This window comes from Colossoma macropomum, unplaced genomic scaffold (assembly GCF_904425465.1).
Source record: "Colossoma macropomum unplaced genomic scaffold, Colossoma_macropomum, whole genome shotgun sequence".
Taxonomy (NCBI): Eukaryota; Metazoa; Chordata; class Actinopteri; order Characiformes; family Serrasalmidae; genus Colossoma; species Colossoma macropomum.
Genome location: NW_023494787.1, coordinates 41,582,925 through 41,605,815, shown reverse-complemented (window position 1 = coordinate 41,605,815; position 22,891 = coordinate 41,582,925). Strand labels below are relative to the sequence as shown.

Sequence of the window (22,891 nt, the reverse complement as noted above, 5' to 3'; positions counted from 1 at the left end):
TACTGTGTAAGTGGGTTTTAAGATGAAATCTCTTCTTAAGAACAGTTGGTGCATGAGGCCTAACGAGAACAACTTAGTGAAGGACGTATCCCAAGAGGATGTGAGTCAATTATCTACTACTGTCATCATATCTTCATCAGTATAATACTGATTTTGCATTTGAGACCTAAACATCGAGTCGGCCGTTCTTTTTTAGCTTGTCCATGTGGCGTCAGTATGCAAGGAAACATGACATGATCCGAAAAATCTGACCCAACTCCAATGCTCCCTTGCTAATTATACTTCTTTCAATTTTAACAAAAAAATCTTACATAGGGCAGCTTTAAATCCTCCCAATTATTGCTGAATATCAGCTACTGATTTATTATGCAGCCCTAAAAAGTACCATTTTTTGTAATGCCACTAAATTAATACTCAATTGCACCCTAATGAACTGAATTGAGAGCTGAAGAAGGACAGTCTGAGATCTAGGGACAGAGACAGCAGGAGAAAGAGAGAGAAAGAGACAGAGAGAGGGAGGAGATCTGAGCATCATCGGAGGCTTGCTGTCAGGGAGATAAGGCCACGTCTGTAGGAGCCGTGAGCCACGTCCAGAAACCTGTTAGAGAGGATGAGTGTCAACCGGCTGCCCTGCCACTGCATTAGACACTTAATTAACCTCTTTGTGCACTGATCTGAAGCTCTCTCACTCTCTCACTCCCACCCTCTTTAATTCGCTCCCTCCATGCACTTATTTCCTATGTGTAAGTGTTGATATACTTAAGTCTTAATCATGCTTTCTTTATCCGGGTCCGTATGTCTGTTTACGGGAAGATGCGCTTCAACGTATGCAGAGTATTTATACTTTTCTCGGAGCACTGTATACATCCACACATGCTCACAGCTAAACAAGACTGATGGAGGGCACCATGCCATCACAACGGTCCTGAGACTCTAGCCTAATACTAAGGTCTTTTCTTACATTTGTTTAATTAATTCTCACTCATAGCCGGTAGAAATGCAGTGGGAACTGAACTTACATCAAGAGTTTTCAAGTAGAAAAAGAGATATTTTATTACGATTTGATGGAAAGTTAAGATCCGCTCACACCAGACTGTTGTCTATCTTCTTTGCGGGGGGTGGAACAAAAATCAGCTGAGCAATGATGCATTTAAGCTGATGCACCGCAAAGTATCTCACTCGTTTTCAATTGGAAGCATTGGTTACATTAGTTTTTAAACACCTCAGTGTCACTGCTGGACTGAGAATAGTCCACCAACCAAAAATATCCAGCCAACAGCGTCCTGTGACCAGCGTCCTGTGACCACTGGTGAAGGACTAGAGGATGACCAACACAAACTGTGCAGCAGCAGATGAGCTATCGTCTCTGACTTTACATCTACAAGGTGGACTGACAAGGTAGGCATGTCTAATAGAGTGGACAGTGAGTGGACACAGTGTTTAAAAACTCCAGCATCACTGCTGTGTCTGATCCACTCATACCAGCACAACACACACTAACACACCACCACCACATCAGTGTCACTGCAGTGCTGAGTTTGATCCACCACCCAAATAGTACCTGCTCTTTGAGGGTCCATGGGGGTCCTGACCACTGAAGAACAGGGTAAAAGGGGGCTAACAAAGTATGCAGAGAAACAGATGGACTACAGTCTGTAATTGTAGAACTACAAAGTGCAACTATATAGTAAGTGGAGCTCATAAAATGGAAAATGAACATAGAAACAAGGAGGTGGTCATAATGTTATGCCTGATCAGTGTATATATATATATATATATATATATATATATATATATATATATATATATATATATATATATATATATATAACACTGATCAGCTGCATGTTTCATTACAGAGAGAGCACAATTAGTCCATTAGTTTAAATGAATTTAGTGAAGTGAATTTTTTTTTTAACAGTATTCTTAAAATAAGGCTCATTTTGGAGCTTATCAAAACTAAGAAAAACAACATATTGTGATGTAGATTGTGTATCATGAAAATCGTGGACAGTCATTACAGTCTTTAATTATCATGACATATTTTTTGCCATATCGTCCACCTTAGCATAACATTTGTCTTTGTTTGTTTGTCTTGTCATTTTTGACATGCTTTTGCCGTTGTTTGACAGAAAAAGAGCTGGAACAGCAGACTCGAGCCTGACAATACAGAATATAAATTAAATGTAGATGGAATGTAACACGATGGAATATAATTATGTAACAAACTACGTTATTATGCAAATACATATAAATACTTATCTTGTAAGGGTTTCGAAAAGTCTTCTAATGCTGCATTTACATGTCAGAATCGAAACAACTGTCATTCTGCACCTCGTAACAGAACTGGTGCGGTGATGCTACATTTCATGACTGACGGTGGGGTCATGTAAATGCTGCAATAGTGACAGCATGGGGCTTTGGATTTCTCAACTATATCCTGTGCTGTCTTTTGAATATGTAAATTTTTCTCAGCACAACCACCAGATTTTCACTGAAGTTCAGATTTTGTTCACTGCAGTTCAGATCCCAACAATGTACATAGATGTGAAAATAGTGTCCTGCATGCCCAAAAGAAGTGCGTTCATTTACTGCCACTGAATGCACTGCAGTTTGCGGTTGTCACCTGCTGTTGTCATGTGGCAGCAATTATATTTTATTCTTTAAATAAAACACATAAAATCTAAACAGGTTTTCTTTAAGCTATTGTAACCTCCCACAGATTGTGTTGTGAGATATTCTTATAGTGGTGCATGAATTTTTAATTATAAAAGGCTTCAGCAGTCTGGCCTCAATATGTGATATGTGCATGAAACAAGAAGTACACAGTGCAACAGGAAGGCATGTGATCAAAGTGTATCACGTTACTTAGAAAGCCTTTACTTTCCTAAAAGAAAAGAAACAAATTGACTTATTTACTGTACATCATGGAGTATGGGGTTGAAATATCAATCCTGAAGTTTTGTTCTGTAACACAGAAGGTAAACAAATGACTGAGCAGTCAGTAATCTGCAAATTAGAACATGCTGAAAATCTATCAATACTGTCATTGCTGTTGTGCTGCTCAGGCCCGGTACAGACCCTCGAGCACGCACAGCCGTACTGGGACTTTCAACATGACAGTATGAGGAGATTTTAAAATAGCAGCGACTGTACCCCACTGTGAATGAGAACAGACAGAGGGCAACCTCCTGTTCTCCCTCTGTTCTAACTTCGCTTTGCCCGTTTTGCCTGATCCCAGCTGGGAATAATTAAGCTCCCACTTCCACACTGGAACCATAAACTTCACTTTTTAGAGCAATACTGCTAAACAGTCAAGTCTTTCGGAACGGCTGTCACTTATTTTTCCAATTATTTATAAATGACTATTGTTACATCATATATGGACCTCTGGGTTATTGGACATTCCATTCCTGCACCTGTCCAAACACACTTGTGTCCACAAACTTTGTCTTACAGGCCTCAAGAAGCATCAGGCTTCATTTCAGAGTGTGTAAAAGTGGGTTATCTATAGGCACCCCACAAATTGATTACATTTTGATTCTGGGTGCCATGATGTGATAGCAAAATGGTTCTTGATGTACACTGATCATCATTTTTTATATCATAAAGTAGGCTAGAAACACTTCACACATATGATTGAGTAGCACTTTTTAAACTATTGCATCTATTGTTTTAAAAGTTGTGACAGCAAACATGCATTCATGACTGTTTCTTCTCTTTAAATGATGCACAGAGAAGCGACTTGCGTGCTGATGTTTTTCCCTACTGGAGAAACTTCAGACTGTGAATGAGGGAAATCCCAAGCTATGTCCAGTCCACATGACTTATATACAATATAATAATATATACATTTTTGTCCAAAGAAAACGTATCTGCATTTTTGTCGATTTTTATTTTTCTACATCATTTCAACACACCAGCTGTCCTTTACGTTGGGTAAATATTTCATGATGATTGGACCAATAGAAATGCTCTAAAATCACTTGGAATAAAATCTCTTTACATTGACTTACATTGAAAGGTAAGAGTGTTTTTGCCTTCTCCTGTAAAGTTAGTATTATGGAGAGCAATGACATATACATACATACATATATACATCATCTAAACTGCTTATCCTTCTGGGTCACGGTGGGGTGCTGGAGCCTATCCCAGCTGTCATTGGGCGGAAGGCAGGATACACCCTGGACAGGTCACCAGTCCATCGCAGGGCGCAGCGACATATATATATATATATATATATATATATATATATAAAATATAATGTTATGTTATTATAAGCATTCTGGGATTCAGCTATAGATGCCTGAAGGAAACCATGAAGTATTATATTTTCATAATTACAACTCATCCGAGTCATCAGGTCACTTAATTCCAAAAATTTTCCTAAGAATGTCACCCTCTGGGAAACCGCCAGCATATGTTTTACTTTGTCTGCTGCAGATTTACAATCTTTAATCTTTCAGTCAACAAGTCTACTGATAAGCTAACTCAGAATATTACTGGATTAGCCTGTAAGATGGACAGCATCTCCAGGGCTGACTGTTAAATGTTCTGACACTGAATATATTTACATTGTTTCCAGCCTTTTACTTCATATACACAATATTCGTGACCAATTTGTGGCTGTAAATATTCTTGTATTTGTGAAATCCTGCATAGTCTTTCCTCCTACAAGCAGATATAAAGCATCCTATTTTATAAAGTCTCTGGCTGCACATCTGTTTATTTAAAGGGGAAACGCAGAGCCTGTATAAAAATCTGATTATGATGTTTTGTGAATCGATTTAGAATCTTTCCAAAAAGAATCGCAATGCATCTAAGTATTGATTTCATTTTCCACTGCTAGTATATAGACCAGGGGCCGCAACCAGAATGTTAAGAAGAGCCATTTTGTCCTTTCAACAAAAAGCCACCTTGGGAGCCACATTTTATGTTCAATTTACCACCTTGGCTGTAAGTATGTCTCAGTATGTGCTGATGTCCTAATATAAGCTAAAAGTATAATATAAATGAAAATGCAGAGTTGCTTTGCTCTGCTTTAAGCTTTAGCTCAGCTATAGCCGCTTTTCTTGTCTCTCCAGCAGGAAACTTTTCCTCAAAAGTAGAATAGTTTCTTGTAAAATGTTTCTGAATGTTGGATTTTTTATGACGCTGAAGTCAGCTTCTCATTCACCAGCTTCCCGTTCCACCTTAAATGGTGCCTGAGGCAGCAGAATGTAACTGCTGCACCATTTAAGGTGGAATGGGAAAATCTGAACTAGAATCTGATGAATGAGAAGCAGAATTCAGCCTCACGACTTTTAAGTGTTTTTAAGTGTTAAGTGTTTCTCTTTTCAGATTAAAAATATCAGGAAACCAGCTGGTGTGATTATGAATTATGTCTAAAAAGTCCATTCAAATCCAAATGATCAACGTTCACCTTAAATCTTTCTCTTTTCATTAGCTACTAGCTAGGTGAGATTGTTGTCTGCGCTGCTGTGTGACCAGCCGTCTGCGAGCTGATCTTCAGCGTTAAAGGGTGAATTAGCAGTTATACATTAACTCCAGTGTTTAAGACCATTTATTGTTAAAACTGTATTATAATGATCAGCAGAGCTTTATTTTCCTGCAAAGGAGGATTATTTTATTTTTACCTAAAAATCTTATTCTGCTGTGGAGCTGGAACAGGGCAGTAAAAGAGCCGCATGCAGCTCCAGAGCCGCATGTTGCCGACCGCTGATATAGACATTCTAGATTGAAATAATGAAAGAAAAACTGAGTGTTCCTATAATGCTGCGCTCATATGTTTGCGGTAGATGAACGACGGCAAACCGGATGTTTTATTGTTTTCAATGGAGCTGCAATGGAAAATTCTGTCATTTCCAGCATTCCATGACGCGCAGTAGTGAGCGGAACAATCCATTTAGATTTCAGTTTTACCAACTTTTGCATGTCAACCATAGCAGTGGAATAAAATGGATGTTGTTTTTATTGGGAGCCATGCATTTCCAAACATTTTGTTGTTGAAGTCCAGATAAAACCAGTGTTATACAACAACAATAAGAGTACAGAGTGTCCTCCTGCTTTTTCCACCTTAAATAAACAATCTACACTGCTAAATCTCTCCCCTCATAATCATCCCTTTTCGCCATCACTGTGTTCACTATGGCAACGTTTGCGTGGCTTCACACTGCTGTCAGTCACTGACCACTTGTTACATCATATGGAACTCTGGGTTATTGGACATTACACTGTGGCACCTGTCCAAACATACATGTGTAAGGTGAAAACCTGCACATCTGTAGAGTACACACTGTTTTTACTGTAGTGTACACAACAACCGCTTCTCCCCAGTTTGCCTGGAGGGTGAAATGTGTGTAGTCGTGTATTTATCCCATTGTGGGGACTGAATGTGCTCAAGGTGATGGTAACCATGAAGATGTGTGATGTTTCAGGGACAGCTGTCTGGCCTCCATGAGAATTTTTTCCTTTTTTATTTACAAAAATACAGTGTTCATTACAAAATTTAAGAGACCATAGAACATCTATGAAAATCATCAAAAAGTATGTTACAAGTTTATATTATTTATTTCTCACTCATAACTCAGCGAAGCAGAAACCAGAAACCTTCAGTCCAAACCACACTTGATGTAAAGCTATGTTTGTGTTCACAGTCTTGCTTTATGAAAAGAACATTTACATGTTTATGTTTTTATCATCAAAACAAATGACATGCAGGCTCGAACCTGTTGATAGAGACTGTAAACTCAATGCAGCTGTAACTCATTACACAACTCTAATTAATTATACAACTACTTTAAAGTAGTATAGCAAAATGACAGTAATGACTCTATTACTCTGTGTATGATTAAATAACTCTATGCGTATGTGTTAAGTACAGTGTTAAACATAGATTTACAGTGCATGCACTGTTCTATATTCCTTAAATACAGCAGATCGCTGCAACAAAAGATGCATTCTGGGAGATACGGATCAATATAGGTCAATTACTAGAGATGCATGATGATATCACAATCATATCAGCATTGACAGATATTCGCTTAAAAATATCAGCATCATTCAGATATTTAGATTTGACTGGTGCGTCAAACTGATGTATTTATTGTACAACAGAAAAGCAGAATGTTGAGTTGCCGCAGCATTGCAGTGCTAAAATTTCTGCATTTTGTTAGTTTTACAGCATTTGTAACTCTATACAAATACGTTATATTTCTTTGTAATGCTAATCCAGGTAGTCCCAATTTCTACATTGTATAAATGTTTATGTATCTGCATAATATACACATATATACATGAAAAACATTTGAAATCTACATAAGCCCACAATGCGTGCATCCCTAATCAGCTGTTATTTGTAAAGCATACTGGGAAAGTGATCGGTACCTTGTGCAGTCTTGGGCAGTCTCTGAATGTATTTCATGCATTTTTGTTTATTTTTTTGTTAGTTTGCTTTTATTTTTTCATCTATGGTTCATTTCTCAGGAGTTATTCTTACCTCAAAGATACATTTGAAAGCATTACATGTTTTGCTTTTCCAACCATGCTGGTGTTTTGTGTTTCAGGTAACTAGTAAACATTGTAAATAACAGATATGCGGTTACTGCCCTGTTTGTAGTCTTAACGACTGGTGTAAGTGCATGTACCTGCTGTAATGCGACATTCGGGTGTGACTGATGAGCAACATTTCTCCACTGTGAAAAACAGTGTGATTGTTTTCTTATGTAACAGTATGTAACAGCTGTTTTTTTTTTTTCAAAAAAGGTTCTATATAAAACTATCTACAGCACAGTCTCCATCAATCTGAAGAACCATTTCATGATGCAAAGAACCCTTTAATCATGCCAAATGGCTCCTTGACTGTTCATGGTTCTGTATAGAAGATTTATTTAGATTTATAGCTAGAACCCTATTTAGGGAGTTCGGAGCCGTTTGGAATTCAGCCCTGGTTTGACGCGACTTCTGACTGAAACATGAACAGTAGTAATACAGTGTTCAGTTGTTGTGAGGCAGTTTTAGGTGTGTGTATATCGTGGATTTTACACTGGCTTCAAACGCAGCTCTGCAAATCAGATTTTAGGACCGGAATTAGCCGTTTTATAATGTGTTTTCTATCACTGCATAAAAGATGCATGAGGCTTTATTTATTGTTGGATGCACTGGGATTTTTTCAGAGCAACTGCATGTGTTCATTCAGAATGCAGTTCAGATCAGTAAGCACTTACTATTGATTAGTTTAATCAGAGTAATGATAAAGCGTGACTAATGTGTGGATTATATTCCCATTCATGTGCTTTCTAAAATTTAGTCTGTGACACAACTGAATAAAACTGATATTGTCTTTGTTGGATCATGTTCTTTAGTTATCATATAAATAAACAGACTTATTTCTCATTGTCACTTTGACAGGCAGTGGTCATCACAGTGGTTATCAGCACTCACTGGTCAATCTAAATATCTCTGTCCAGTGACAGGCTCATTTCTTTTCTTTATCCAAAATTCATCAGTTAATGCTTCATTCTGTGTTCAAATTGCTCTTGCTGTGTTATGGTTTTGCTTTGTGATGTAAAATAGTGAATGACAGGTTCCTGTTTTGAGTCCTGAGGCCCTCCTTGGCTTGCTCACGTAGGGCTTGGACCCAGTAAATATGCTTTGAGGCAATGCCCATAAAAAGTGCTGTACAAATATTTTTTAACTGAACTGAATTGAAAATGCCCCCCGTGACCCAGAAGGATAAGCGGCTTAGAAGATGTGTGTGTGAATTGAAAATGCAACAACATCATTAGGAAATCATTAAAATGGTGAAGAGCAGATTAAATGGCAGAAATAGCCACATTTTGTGTCACACTCGCAGGGTTAATCTCCACTCCACCACTGCCCCACACTTTCCACAGATACATGCTTACATCAAAGGACATCATCCCAGCCTCCTGGTTCAAATGTAATGAAAAAACCAGACGCATAACACCTGGTACCACACACACACACACACACACACACACACACACACACACACACACAGAGGTACATCTATACAGCAGAGATCATTACAGCCTTGAACACAGCAGACATAAAGAAGAAAGTGTAGCCACAGCCACAACACCAGGTAATGCACAGACGCCACACACACACACACAAACACACACACACACACACACACACACTCACAGTGCATCTTCAAAGGCCTATTTGAAAGAGCCCACCGCTGCCACCCAGCATCACCCCTCCCCCTTCTGTCCCAATATATATTCAAAGGCCATCCATTAACCTTTCACTCACATAGGCCTGCCTGTGATCTACAGCTTTCAGAACAGAGCTTTGAAGAGAGAGAGACAGAGAGAGAGAAAGAGAGAGAGAGAGAAAGAGAAAGAGATGGAGAGGAAAAACAGTGGGAGAAAAAGGGAGAGAGAGGTGGAGAGAAAAACAGAGTGAAAGACAGAGGGAAAGAGATGCATGAGAGAAAGAGAGGGGGAAAAGAGAAAGAGAGAGAGAAAGAGATGGAGAGAAAAACGGTGTGAGAAAAAAAGGAGAGGGAGAGGCATGAGATAAAAAGAGAGGGGAAGAAAGAGGGAGACAGAGAGATGGAGAGAAAAACAGCATGAGAAAAAGAGGGAGAGAGAGGGAAGAGAGAAAGAGAGAGGGAGAGAAAGAGAGGGAGAGAGAAAAACAGAGAAAAAGGGAGAGAGGGAAAGAGGAAGAGAGGGAGAGAAAGATGGAGAAAAACAGAGTGAGAGAAAAAGGGAGAGCAATAAAGAGAAAGAGAAAACAGAAAGAGAAATGAAAAAGAGTAAGAGAAAGAAAGAGCGAAAGAGAGGAAGAGAGACAAAGAAAGAAGGAGAGAAAGAAGGAGAGAAAGAGTGAGAGAAAGAGGGAGAGAGACTGAGCAAATGGACAGAGAGAGAGGGAGAGCGAGAGAGAGAGAGGGAGAGAGGGGGAACAGAGAGAAAAACAGAGAAAGAGAGACATAGAGAAAGGGTAAGAGGGAGAGAGAGCATGAGAGATGTAGGGAAGGAGAAGAGAGAAAAAAAACAGAGTGAGAAAAATAGAGTGAGAGTAAGAGAAGGAGAGAGAAGGAAAGATGGGTAGAGAAAAGAGAGACACAGATGAAGGAGATAGCAGGATGGATGAAAAAGAGGCGGGTGGAAGGAGAGAGAGAGAAAGTGGGAGGGGAAGAAAAGCGGGATGGGAGGCAGTACGGGATAGGCTGAGGAGGAAGAGGAGTGGAGGTGACGTGGGAGAATGACGGATGAAAGGAGGAGATCAATAAAGAGGGCTGAGCGGAAAGGGGAAGCAGAGGAGGGGGGAGATGAGTGGGTGATGAAGAGAGAGAGACAGAAAGGGCTGATGAACAGCAGATGAGTGATTCAGGCTCTGGAGGAAGTTTTATGGACTAAAGACACAACTGACAGCAGGGAGAGCCGGGAGGGGCCAAAAACTGTAAACAACAAACAGCCCCGCCCACAAGACAGATTAAACATGAAATATGGACAGCTTAAATATCATATACTCAACAGAAATTCTAGCACAATTTAAACATGTATACTATGTGCAAAACATAAAAACTGATATATATATATATATATATATATATATATATATATATATCAATTCAGGTGTTTTGTTCAGTCCCATTGCCACAGGTGTATATAATCAAGCACCTAGCCATGCAGTCTGTGTTTACAGACATTCATGAAAGAATGAGTCATTCTAAAGAGCTCACTGAATTCGAGCATGGTGCTGTAATAAGATGCCACCATTGCAACAAGCCAGTTCACAAAATTTCTTCCCTCCTAGATATTCTACAATCAACTGTGAGTGGTATTAATGAAAAGTGGAAGCATTTAAGAGCCACAGCAACTCAGCCATGAAGTGTCAGACCATGTAAAGTCGCCAAGTGCTGAGGCACACAGTGCATAAAAGTCGCCAACCCTCTGCTGACTCAGTAACTGCAGAGTTCTAAACCTCCTCTGGAATTAACATCAGCACAAAAACTGTGCACTGGGAGCTTAATGGCATGAGTTTCCATGGCAGACCAGCTGCATGCAAGCCTTACATCACCAAACACAAAGCCAAGCGTTGGACAGAGTGATGTAAAACATGCAGCCACTGGACTCTGGAGCAGTGGAAACGTATTCTGTGGTGTGACGAATCACACTTCTCTATCTGGCAGTCTGATGGACGAGTCTAGGTTTGGCAAATGCCAGGAGAACGTTACTTGCACCAGCTGTAAAGTTTGGTGGAGCAGGGATGATGCTATGGGCTTGTTTTTCAGGGGTTGGCCTTAGTTCCAGTGAAGGGGAATCTTAATGCTTCATCATACCAAGACATTTTGGACAATTGTATGCTTCCAGCTTTGTGGGAACAGTTTGGGGAAGACCTTTTTCTGTTCCAGCATGACTGAGCCCCAGTGCACAAAGCAAGGTCCATAAAGGCATAGCTGGGTGAGTTTGGTGTGAAGAATTTGACTGGCCTCCACAGAGCCCTGACCACAACCCCATGAAACACCTTTGGGATGAACTAGAACGGAGATTGCAAGTCAGGTCCTCTCGTCCAGCATCAGTGTCTGACCTCAAAAATGCTCTTCTGGATGAACGGGCACAAATTCCCACAAACACAGTGCAAAATCTTGTAGAAAGATTCTCAGAAGAGCGGAAGCTGTTACAGCTGCAAACGGAGTAACAACTCCATATTAATGCCTATGGATTTAGAGTGGGATGTCATAAAGATCCAGTAGGTGTAATGTGTAGGTGTCACAATACTTTTGACCATATAGTGTATATATATATATATATCGTTCACTGTCCAAATAATGGAAATATCTTATAAACTCAACAAAACATAACATTTACACACCTATTTACAGTGTATAAAATTATTTATATGCTATATATTTGGTGCATCAAGACATCAAATTACTATTGTCCAGATTATAAAAAATTTCATGATATAAATTTGGGTTTTTATTATTCACCCCGAGCTGACAGCAAAAAAGCAATACAGCATCCCGCATTCAAGCAGCAAGCAGCGCTGCACACTTCAAACTCTATCCCGGGCCTGATTAGTCCTCTCCAGAAGATGGCTGGATTTTATTTATGCATTAAAATGGCATGAATGCTTGTGTGAATGTGAACCTCCGTGCTTGAGAAAGCCCGTCAATGCTGCATCCACAGAGGCCAAACAAATCCCGCCATCATCAAACATTCAGGGAGGAAAGCGCTTGCACAGAAAAGAGCCCAAAGCAGCTGTGCCTTCACAGCCCAAATAACAAGCTGAAGAGGAAAAAAGACCGAGAGGAGGAGGAGGAGGAGGAGGAGGAGGAGGAGGAGAGAAGGAAAAAGAGGGAGAAACTTGGTGAAAGTGTGTGTGTATGTGTGTGTGTGACTGGAGGCCTTTCCACAAGAGCGAGCAGAAAGCCGAGGTTTAGGAACGTGCATGTGAGGAGGACAGATTGGAGCAGTCAGAAAGTGCCTGGTGCTGTAATCCCCCACCCCATATACACACACACACACACAATCAAGCCCCCCTCTCTGACAAACCTTCACACACAGACACAGACTAGGGCTATGCAACACACAATGGCCCTAAAACAGTATTCCAACATTTGTGCCATACTTCGAAATGTATTGGGTTCATTGTGTGAGAAAATAAAATGGAATTTTTTAACAGACCATTATAATACCTTAATTTTCTTTTTGGCAAAGTATTATTTCAGATCGTTATTGTTTGAGCAGTTTCTTTAAAGACTTCTGCAAGAAATGCATCCATAATGTCTTTGTGCACTTCTGAGTTCACGATCCCATTAAAGAGCACAAGCGCACCGACACCACTGCGGGAAAAACAGCCCCAGACTTTCTGTGCTTTACGGTAGCCTTAATGCGGTCTGGCTGGAATTCTTCTCCAGGATTTCTCCACACAAAACTCTACCATAAGTTCAATGTTGTGCTAAAAGCGTTTTTCTCTGTAACATAACGATTTGTTTAACATTTTATGAAGTCACCTATGACCTTCATTAAAGTTTACCTATGGTCAAACAGTTCAAGTGGGGGCCGTGGTATCGTTTAGGGCCACAATACGTAGATTCAACTTCAACTTGAACAATGCATTATGCTAGTGTGCTGTGAGAATCCTGACCAACCACAGTTTCAGATGAGTGCTTCTGTTGGTGTTTTGGTGAACAGAGCTATACATATATAATGTTTTTATCATATTGCAAGGAGTATCAAAATCTCAATACGCAATAAAATAATCACAATCTACCTTTTTTTTCTCCATATCATGCAGCGCTGATGCACACACACACACGCGCTCACACACAAATAGCACACGCTATGCCTTGTACAATTATTACATAATTGCTTGATCACAATTATTTCAGCTGACCACAATAATTAGCTTAATTAGCTTTTGCAATCATATGGTTATGTTGCAACAAAAACACAGGGTGAACAGGGACTGATGCAAATACATGTCAATAAAGGAAAGCAGAAAACATTTATCTTTGAATCTCACAAAAACAACTGAAGTTCTAACCTCTGACCGGAGCTCTAATGATTGTTATTTGATGTTTGTTAATAACACCTTTATTTTCACACCACATTAGGCTTATCCTTCAATACAACAAATTAAAAAAAAGTCAATTAAATCATAAATTACAATTGATCGTATAATAATTAATTATCAGCTAAAATTTCATGATCATGACAGACCACATTTACACATATATACCCAGACCCACACACACCCTCGCACGCATACACACACACCCAGAAAGACCCCCATGAACATACACTATCAGACAGACAGAGACACACAATCAGACAGACCCCCACACACATACATACTGTCAGACTCCCATACTCTTACACACTATCAGACAGACCCTCACACTAATATATACTATCAGACAGACCCTCACACTCATACACACTATCAGACAGACCCTCACACTCACACACACTATCAGACAGACCCTCACACTCATACACGTTATGAGACAGACCCCCACACACAAACACACTACTACACACGATCAGACAGACCCCACACATGTACACACTATCAGACAGACCCCCACACTCATACATACTGTCAGACTCCCATACTCTTACACACTATCAGACAGACCCTCACACTAATATATACTATCAGACAGACCCTCACACTCTTACACACTATCAGACAGACCCTCACACTCACACACACTATCAGACAGACCCTCACACTCATACACACTATCAGACAGACTCTCACACTCATACACGTTATGAGACAGACCCCCACACATATACACACTAACAGACAGACTCCCACACTCATAGATACTGTCCAACAGACCCCTACACTCACACACGCTATCAGACAGACCCCCCACACATATACACACTATCAGACAGACCCCCACACAAATACACACAGCCAGACAAACCCCCACACACTTGCACACATACACAGATCCCCACACACACACAGCCAGACTAGCTCACACACACACACTTGCACACATAAACAGCACACACACATACGCACACAGGCAGGCAAACCTCCTCAACACACAGACAGCCAGGCAGACACACACACACTCAAACCAATGTACAGACACACACACATACACTCAGCCTGGCAAATCCATGTACGCACAAATACACACACACACACACAAAAGAAAACCTCCATGTCAAAGCTTCCTCATGCGCCCCTGAGCAGCGCGTCTACCGTCCTATTAAAGAAGTGTAATGCTATTTCACGCCACTACAGCGGCCTGCCACGCTGCAGCCGCCGGGGCTACTTCCTCCGCTTGTTTACGGGGAACTGTGTGACTGCGACTGTGTGTCATACTGTCTGTATATGTATCTCCATTTGCGGAGCGCTCTTTTTCGAGTTGGCCCGCGGATCCGTCTCGTCCATGTTTTCGGTGGAAATGTGAGGAAATGTGTATTGCGTGCTGATGAGCACCTACGGTAATTTTGGGCTGGGCAGAAACAATGGAGGGAATTAGACAATACGGGTATTAGACCATGATTGTGAAAAATGAACCAGTAGATGGAGGAGAGGCTTCCTTTGCCCTTTCTCTATGAACAATAATGGAGCAATTTCTTGAGAGCGATGTTTTCTGAAAAATCTAATTTTCACAATTGTCACATTACCCTAAATATAGTTGATCAACCAAGACACGTTTGGTGTGTAAATTTTGCCTCTTGTGTTTTGCACTGGAGCTACGTGGCTAGTGTAGCTAATGAAGGCTTACACTCCACCAATTAGCACTGTGCAGTCTGCAAGAGTAAATCATCACATTTGCCCTTACACTGTATCAAGTTGTTAAGCAACCTCAAATAGACTGTACAACCTACTGTCATCTATGAAAACAGACAAAAGAACAGACACAATTCAGGCTTCAAGAGGGCTGCTACCACTGTTAATAGCCATGCAACATACTTTGCACTACCATCTAGTTGCACTATAAGTGTATATTGTTGTTTTGTGCATATATTATACTTATTGCATATTTACTGTATAGTGCAGCATATAGTGCTAAGTGTACTGTGCTGTACTGTTCTGTCCTATATGACGTACCACTGTTCAGTTCTTAATTTTTAGCTCTTCCCGTCACTGTTCACCTGTACCGAGTGATCCTGTAATGACTGGCACTGTCTTGTGTCCAGAAAACTTATCATTTAACTACCAGTGTTTACAAAACCCAAGACTGGAATCCAGGACTGCGTTCAAGGTCCGAAGTTTAAGACATTTAGGGCTATAACTATTATAACTATTATAACTCATATGCCTTGTGAGGTGATTTTTCTTACTTTTTTGTGTAATAAAACAATTCACCAGCACCCCATACACCTCATATCACCCCCTATGTTCCCTTTAGTGTAATATAATGTGTCAGAAAGACAATGTTAATAACATGAACATCACAGGGCATTACAGAGTTTGGATTCATCAGAATATCAGAATCAAATCAGTATCGGCAGATATATTGCTTAAAAAAATATTTTCATCGGATACACATTTCAATTTAACCAATAAATTTGATCGATAAATGTTAAATTTCTCTGTAATCCTAATGTAGACTCAATTTTTACATTTTATAGACGTTTACGTATCAGCATTGGCAGAGTTTGGTGCTGTAAAAAAAACTTCCCACCCTAATTCAAGAACTGCTTGTGCCACCTTTGCAACCAAATTGCAACCAAACACTTCCTATACCAAACTGGTCATCGCTGTGGAGGAATTTTGGCCCACGCTTGTTTGCAGAATTCCAGCACATGGATGGGCTTTTGAGCATGAACTGGCTGTTTAAGGTCCAGCCCACAGCATCTCAACGGAGTTCAAGTCAGGACTTTGACTAGGCCACTCCAAAACTGTAATTTAGTTTCTTTTGAGTCATTCAGAAGTGGACTTGCTCTTGTGCTTCAGACCGTTGACTTGCTCCATAAAACAATTTGGCTCGAGCTGCAGATCATGGACTGATGACCGGACATTCTCCTGCAGGATTTTCTGGTACAGAGCAGAATTCATGGTTCCGTCAATTATGTCAAGTTACCAAGGCCCTGAAGCAGCAAAGCATCCCTACACCACTGCACTACCACCATGTTTCACTGCTGGTATGACTGGTTAGCTGTGTTCTCTATCTTATGCATATAATTTTTGCCCAGTTTCTTTCTAAAGGTGGAATAATGAATGCTGACCATATCTGAGGTGAAGGAGGCCGGCATTTTCTTAAATGTTCATCTGGGTTCTTTTGTGAGAAAGATGGAGTCATGGCTGAGCTCTTGAAGGAACTTTGCTTGGCCAGATATTTCTGGGAAGATTCACCACTGTTCCACATTTCCTCCATTTGCAGATAATGGCTCTCACTGTGGTTGACTAGAATTTCAGAGCCTTAGAAACGTCTTTGTAACTTTTTCGAGACTGATATATTTCAACTTCTCTTCCGAATCTCTTTTGATCGTGGCATAGCATGCTGCTTGTTGAGACCTTTCAGCCTAACTCACATTTAAGTGATGTTAAATGATGTTTATGTTTAACATGGGTGTCTAGTTTAATAGATCACATTTTTTAACCATTCAAATGTGGTTAATTAATTGATTGAGTAACTAAACGGGACAATTACTTTTACACACAGAGCGAGCTGGTGCTGGATAACTTTTTCCTTTTAATAAATGAAATGATCATATAAAAACTGTCTTGTGTTTCCTCATTTTGGCTTTGTCTTGTATTAAATTTTGTTTGCAGATCTGAAACAATTAAGTGTGGCAATTTCTAAAAAGAAGAAATCAGGAGATACTTTTTCACGGCACTGTATGTACATGAATAATGGATATCAGCATTAAATAATGTAATTTTGTAATTTTCATTATATTATATAACTACATTTGTTTTAACACAAATGTAAAAATGATGCTGACGCGTCAATTTTTTTTCCATATTTGGTGCCACTGATCAGCTTTAACTAATCATTACAATACTAGTTATTTTGTTCCAACATATACTTGAATATGGATGAACTTCCAGTAAAGTACCTTTTGACTCTTGATTAACATCCATCAAACCAGGAACCCCGTTGTGGCTATTAGTGTGAACCACAGCTATTAGAGACGAGACTCAGAGTGGCCGATGATATCAGCACTGCTAAAGCAAAGCATTACCGGAGCGTGTAGGCTAATGCATGATGATGCTACAAGGTCTTTGGGTTAGCAGTGATTACAGCTTTACAAATCTCAGCGACTCATCTCTCACACATAACACATAACAAACATTAATACAGATGCACTCATGCAAGCGTACATGAACACACACATGGACGGGGTAGGAGGACAGAGGCGTTTGGGTGCTTGGCAAGTTATCTGAATCTGCCTATTACTGTATATTAATAAAAGTGAGAACTAGGCAGAAATGGGATAAAACTTTCACAAACTGTGTGTAGGGGTGTGTGTAGAGGAGCAAGAGCATAGCTATATGTACAGAACTAGATTGCTGATGACAATATATGTAAAAGTGAAGCCTCTTGACCCCCCATATTGATACTTGCCCTCTGCACTGTAAAATGAATGACTGTCTAGGGCCAAACGTAAACAAAAAGTACAAATGTAATAAAAATGCTGAGTTGTACTGCAGTTTCCTGCAAACAATACACATTTTCCTGCAACAATACACAATGTATGGCTGTGGCGAGACATTTCATGTGTATTTATCCATGCAAATGTTTGATTTTATGATAAATATGCACATAACTTACATGTGTGCAGTCACAAACTGCAGATTTATTAAGTAAAATGTATAAAACATACCAAACATAAGCTTTGTAAGACTGCAGTTTTGTTTGATTAGCTCATCGCTTAGATAGCCAAGAGGGTAGGAGGCTCCATCAATAACATTGAGAGTAAGACATAAAGGTTAAATATGCTCTGAAGAATGCAGTAAAAAATGAAAAATAATGTAAAGAACTTGTGAAATGTACATCTTACCATTTACTCCATTTTACACCCTTGTTTATGTAGAGCTGGCATGAGTAGTATAAAAACCAGTGATGAGAAGTGCTAAAATATGAAGTTCTACACAATCAAGCCACCAGCTTCAACACTGGGTTGCCTTTTCAGGTGAGCTGACAAGTTCAAGTCAAATGACGGAGCATAATCATAGCATACACTGAATTGTTGTGGATTTCAGTAGTCTTCTCATGAACCTGAGGATTTAGGAATTGGGTAAAATCAAGCTTCATTTAGCTGTTAGTCTATTAGCGCCTATTAGCGCTGTTAGCACCGTTTCTATTACCTGGTTTTGTTATTACAGTACTATGATGCGGATTCGAAAATGACTACTTTAACTGAGGGAGCTCTGAGTTCTGAGAATTACAGAAGGAATTACTACTTAGCAGACATGAGGGACTGACTGAAATCCATCTGGATTAAAATCACAGATCTAACTGGTAAACACTCAAATTACAGCACCTCCCCAGGTAAAACTAATCCAGCTCTAATAGGGCTGTTACCTAATGAAACAGCTGTTACCTAATGAAAGGTCATTTTTAAAATTAAAGGTGCAATGATACCAGAATCATACCAGTATCGGCAGATAACTGCTTAAAGAAAACATAAGCACCAGGCAGATTACAATTTCACAGATATTTCTCACAACTTAGAACTGATTGTGTATTTATCGTACTCTGTTTGTGTTTTGGTATCGTCATCGGCAGATATGTTCGCGAAAATACAGACTATATTAGCTTATAGACTATATAAATATAGAACATATCAGTATTGGGCTGCAATTCCCACACCCCCACCTAAAACAACCCTTAACCAGCCCTTACTTACTGAAACACTGACTTACACTAACAAACTATTCCTCAACCAATCATCATTTGATCACGAGTGCTACTGAAACATTAGAAGTGAAAGTTACACACCAGAAGGAGCTAGTATACCTCACTCTATCAGCATCTAAATGTACACTACATGGCCCAAAGTACATGGACACCTCTCTTAATAATTGAGTTCAGGCATTTCAGCCACACCCATTGTTAACAGGTGTATAAAATCAAGTTCCATAGACAAACACTGACAGTTGAATGTGTTGTACCGAAGAGCTCAGTGACTTTATATGTGTCTCTGTTATAGGATCTTAGCTTTGTCACAAGGCAGTTTGTGAAATTTCTGCCCTGGTAGATCTGCCTCGGTCAACTGGCAGTGCTATGTTGAAGCACCAACAGCTCAGCCATAAAGGGGTAGAACACACAAACCTACAGAGAAGGACTGCCGAGTGTTGAAGCATGCAGTGTGTAAAAATCACCTATCCCCTGTTTCTTCCCTCTCTACAGAGTTACAAACCTCTGGAAGAAACATCAGCATCACAACTGCGCATTAAAAGTTTCATGAAATGGGTTTTCATGACCAGACATTTTCATGTGCAGTTGCACATAAGCCTAAGATCATTATGTGTAATGCCAAGTGTCGACTGGAGTGGTGTAAAGCATGAATCATGCTTCACTATCTGGCAGTCTGATTCATGAATCTGGGTTTGGTGGATGCCAGGAAAATGCTGCCTACCAGAATGCATAGTGCCAGCAGTAAGGTTTGGTGGAGGAGGGATAATGGACAAAGACATCTTAGACAATTATATGCTTCCAACTTTGTGGCAAGAGGGTGGGGAAGTAGCAACTGTTCCAGCATGACTGTGCACCTGTGTACAAGGCGAGGTCCTTTAAGACATGGTTTGATGAGTTGATTGCAAGCCAGGCCTTCTTGTCCAACATCAGTGCCTGACGTCACAAATGCTCTTTTGACTGATTGGGCACATTCTTGGTCCAATTTTCGGGTGCAAATTCCCAAAGACACACTTTGAAATCCTGTGAAAGGCTGCAAGGGTGTGGGTGAGGGGGGGAATTCCATATTAATGCCCAAGGATTTGTAATGAGATGTCCGATAAGCTCAAATAGGCATTATAGTCAGGTGTACACACTTTTGGCCATACAGTGTATGTCCAAATGCGACACAGTTGCATTCCAAACTGCATTAGACATGAACAGACACTCAAACTGGGCAGCTAGAAATATGCTAAATTATGCCATTTCAGTGGTGTAAAACCTTTTCCAGACTTTGCTAATATTTCCAGGCTTTTTATCAATGTTCTTATTTTCCAGATGTTTTCCACGACCAGAGAACTAGTTTCTACATTTCCAGGTTTTCCAGTTTGCAATGGAACTATGCATTTTCCATCATAATTGATGTTTAGGTTGTTCATGTAAATAAATAGTAATCTTTCTCAAACACTTCTAAACATTTTTAGCAAAAAACAAAATGTGCCCAGCTCTTCCCCCAGTATGCTTCACACTATATTGCCTGCACAACCCAATCGATGAACCCAGAGGCTCATGTGAGGCTTCTTTAATTCTGCAGGCCGCCTGTGCAAGCAGCAGAACATTGATTGATTAATTGATTATTAATGCATTATTAATACTACTCCAAATGCAGGACACTGTAAAAAAAAAAACTGACACTCTCACGTACACACACCCACACACACACATACACACACTCGTTTGATGAAGCAGCTTGGTGCCAAGGGCCAAACGTGTTCAATGGAACAGCGACTACGGCACATCAATTTAGGACAGCATGCTCCAGCAAATTAAACCCAGGGCAAAAAACAGCCACCAAACACACCTGGACAAGCAAACACAATAACGCTGCCAGCTCCGCATTCACTTTGCCCATTAACCCTCACAAGTCTAGAGTCATTCCTGTCACTTTGCTATACATTTGATTTACATACTATGTGTATTTTAATGTAATTACATGATTGAGATGTAAATACATAATTATTACAATGTAATTACAAAAATAATTACATGGTTAGTTATACAGTTAAATATATTCACGTTTAACACGTTTGAATCTGCACTTCTGATTTTTCCATTTGTGTCTGTGTTTGTAAGTAGAAGAGTACAATAAGAATTTCATGAGAAGTTATCGTCTTCAATGTCTTGTTTGGCAGAAACCATCCTTTACATGGATTAAACCTTTTTTTGTGCATTCCCCCCCCCACACACACTCAAATTCTCATTTTTTCCTCTCTGATACACTAATCTGTACTCTCTCTCTCTCTCTCTCTCTCTCTCTCTCTCTCTCTCTCTCTCTCTCCCTCTCTCTCTCTCTCTCTCTCTCCTTGGCCCAGGCTCTCTCTCCATGTAGGGCCACAGCAGATGGTGTGTTAGTGTCCGTGTGGTAGGCCACTGGCTGGGTGACCTCCTCCGACCCCCCACCTCCCCAGGCCTAACTAACCCCCCCATCCGCCTAAAGCCACCAGCTCTCCTGCTGCCACGCTCACACCAGCTGCCACACACACACGTGCACAGTGCGCGTCCGCGTAAACACTGCCTCGATGGCCCGTAGCGCATTTAGGGAAGACAAACGCATATGGTGCCATTTGGCTTCGGTACACGGTCGGGTTCCCTCTACCATGTCCCGCAAACGAGGGGAGACTAACCAACAGTCAGTTCCATTTCTTTCTCTGCCCTCTTCAACTCTGTGTCTGCGTCATACATACAGTATGCAGCCCAAGAGTTCACTTGCTGAAGGAAGTGCAGCACATGGCAAGTTTAAAAGTGGAACAGACTAGACCCTAAAACACTCACACACATGGAATTGAGCCAGTTGGCCTAGTACTAGGCAGCTACTGGTATTATTTAACTAACTTATGCTACCTGGTGCTAGGGAGCTAACTCGACAAAAGCCAAGCTATGCTTAGCTAACTAGTGGACCTTACCTCGATGAGGTAAGCAAAACAAAATTAGCTTATCTCATGTTAGCTTACCTTATCTTGTTAACATAAACTATCTAAAAAACTAATCTTTAATGCTTTTAAGTGTTTACTTCGTAAGTGTTTACTCAATGGTCCAAGCAAAATTAAGCTACATAGACTCATTAAAATCACAGACATTTTCACTGTTTTTCGGTTTGTTTGGCACGTTTTGATATGTTTATTTCACTTCATTGATGTCATCTCAATCTGACCAATCCTGCAGCAGACTGCAGAAAAAAGAACAACGCTTCTAGTTCCCCCAATAGATCTTCACTCTTTGATGTGTTCATATTCACTTATTTTCTTGTAAATCTTCCATCATGACATAATTTTTGTCCGACTCTAAAATGTTTCCTGATTGCAATTATGGCACTGTGTACAAGCAAGAGGAGAAAAATAACCAATAACATCATGTTGTACTCCTACCTTCCACCATCCCATCATCAAGTGAAAAATCAGCGTATTCAGACACCCTCCCTGGTACTTCTTTTTCTGTTTCACTCAGAAATACAGTATGGAAGTAAAACGTAAATGATTTCCAATTCACATAGGCTTTAAGTTCAATCCCCGGTGATGCTACAGCCAT

The 22,891-nt window shown here is 40.1% G+C and overlaps 1 protein-coding gene across 1 annotated transcript in view; it reads right to left on the bottom strand.

Moving 5' to 3' along the window:
- The window catches only part of adgrl1a (adhesion G protein-coupled receptor L1a), a 270,179-nt gene that overhangs the window by 136,544 nt on the left and 110,744 nt on the right, over positions 1-22,891 (bottom strand). The gene's annotated exons all lie outside the window — the stretch shown is intronic.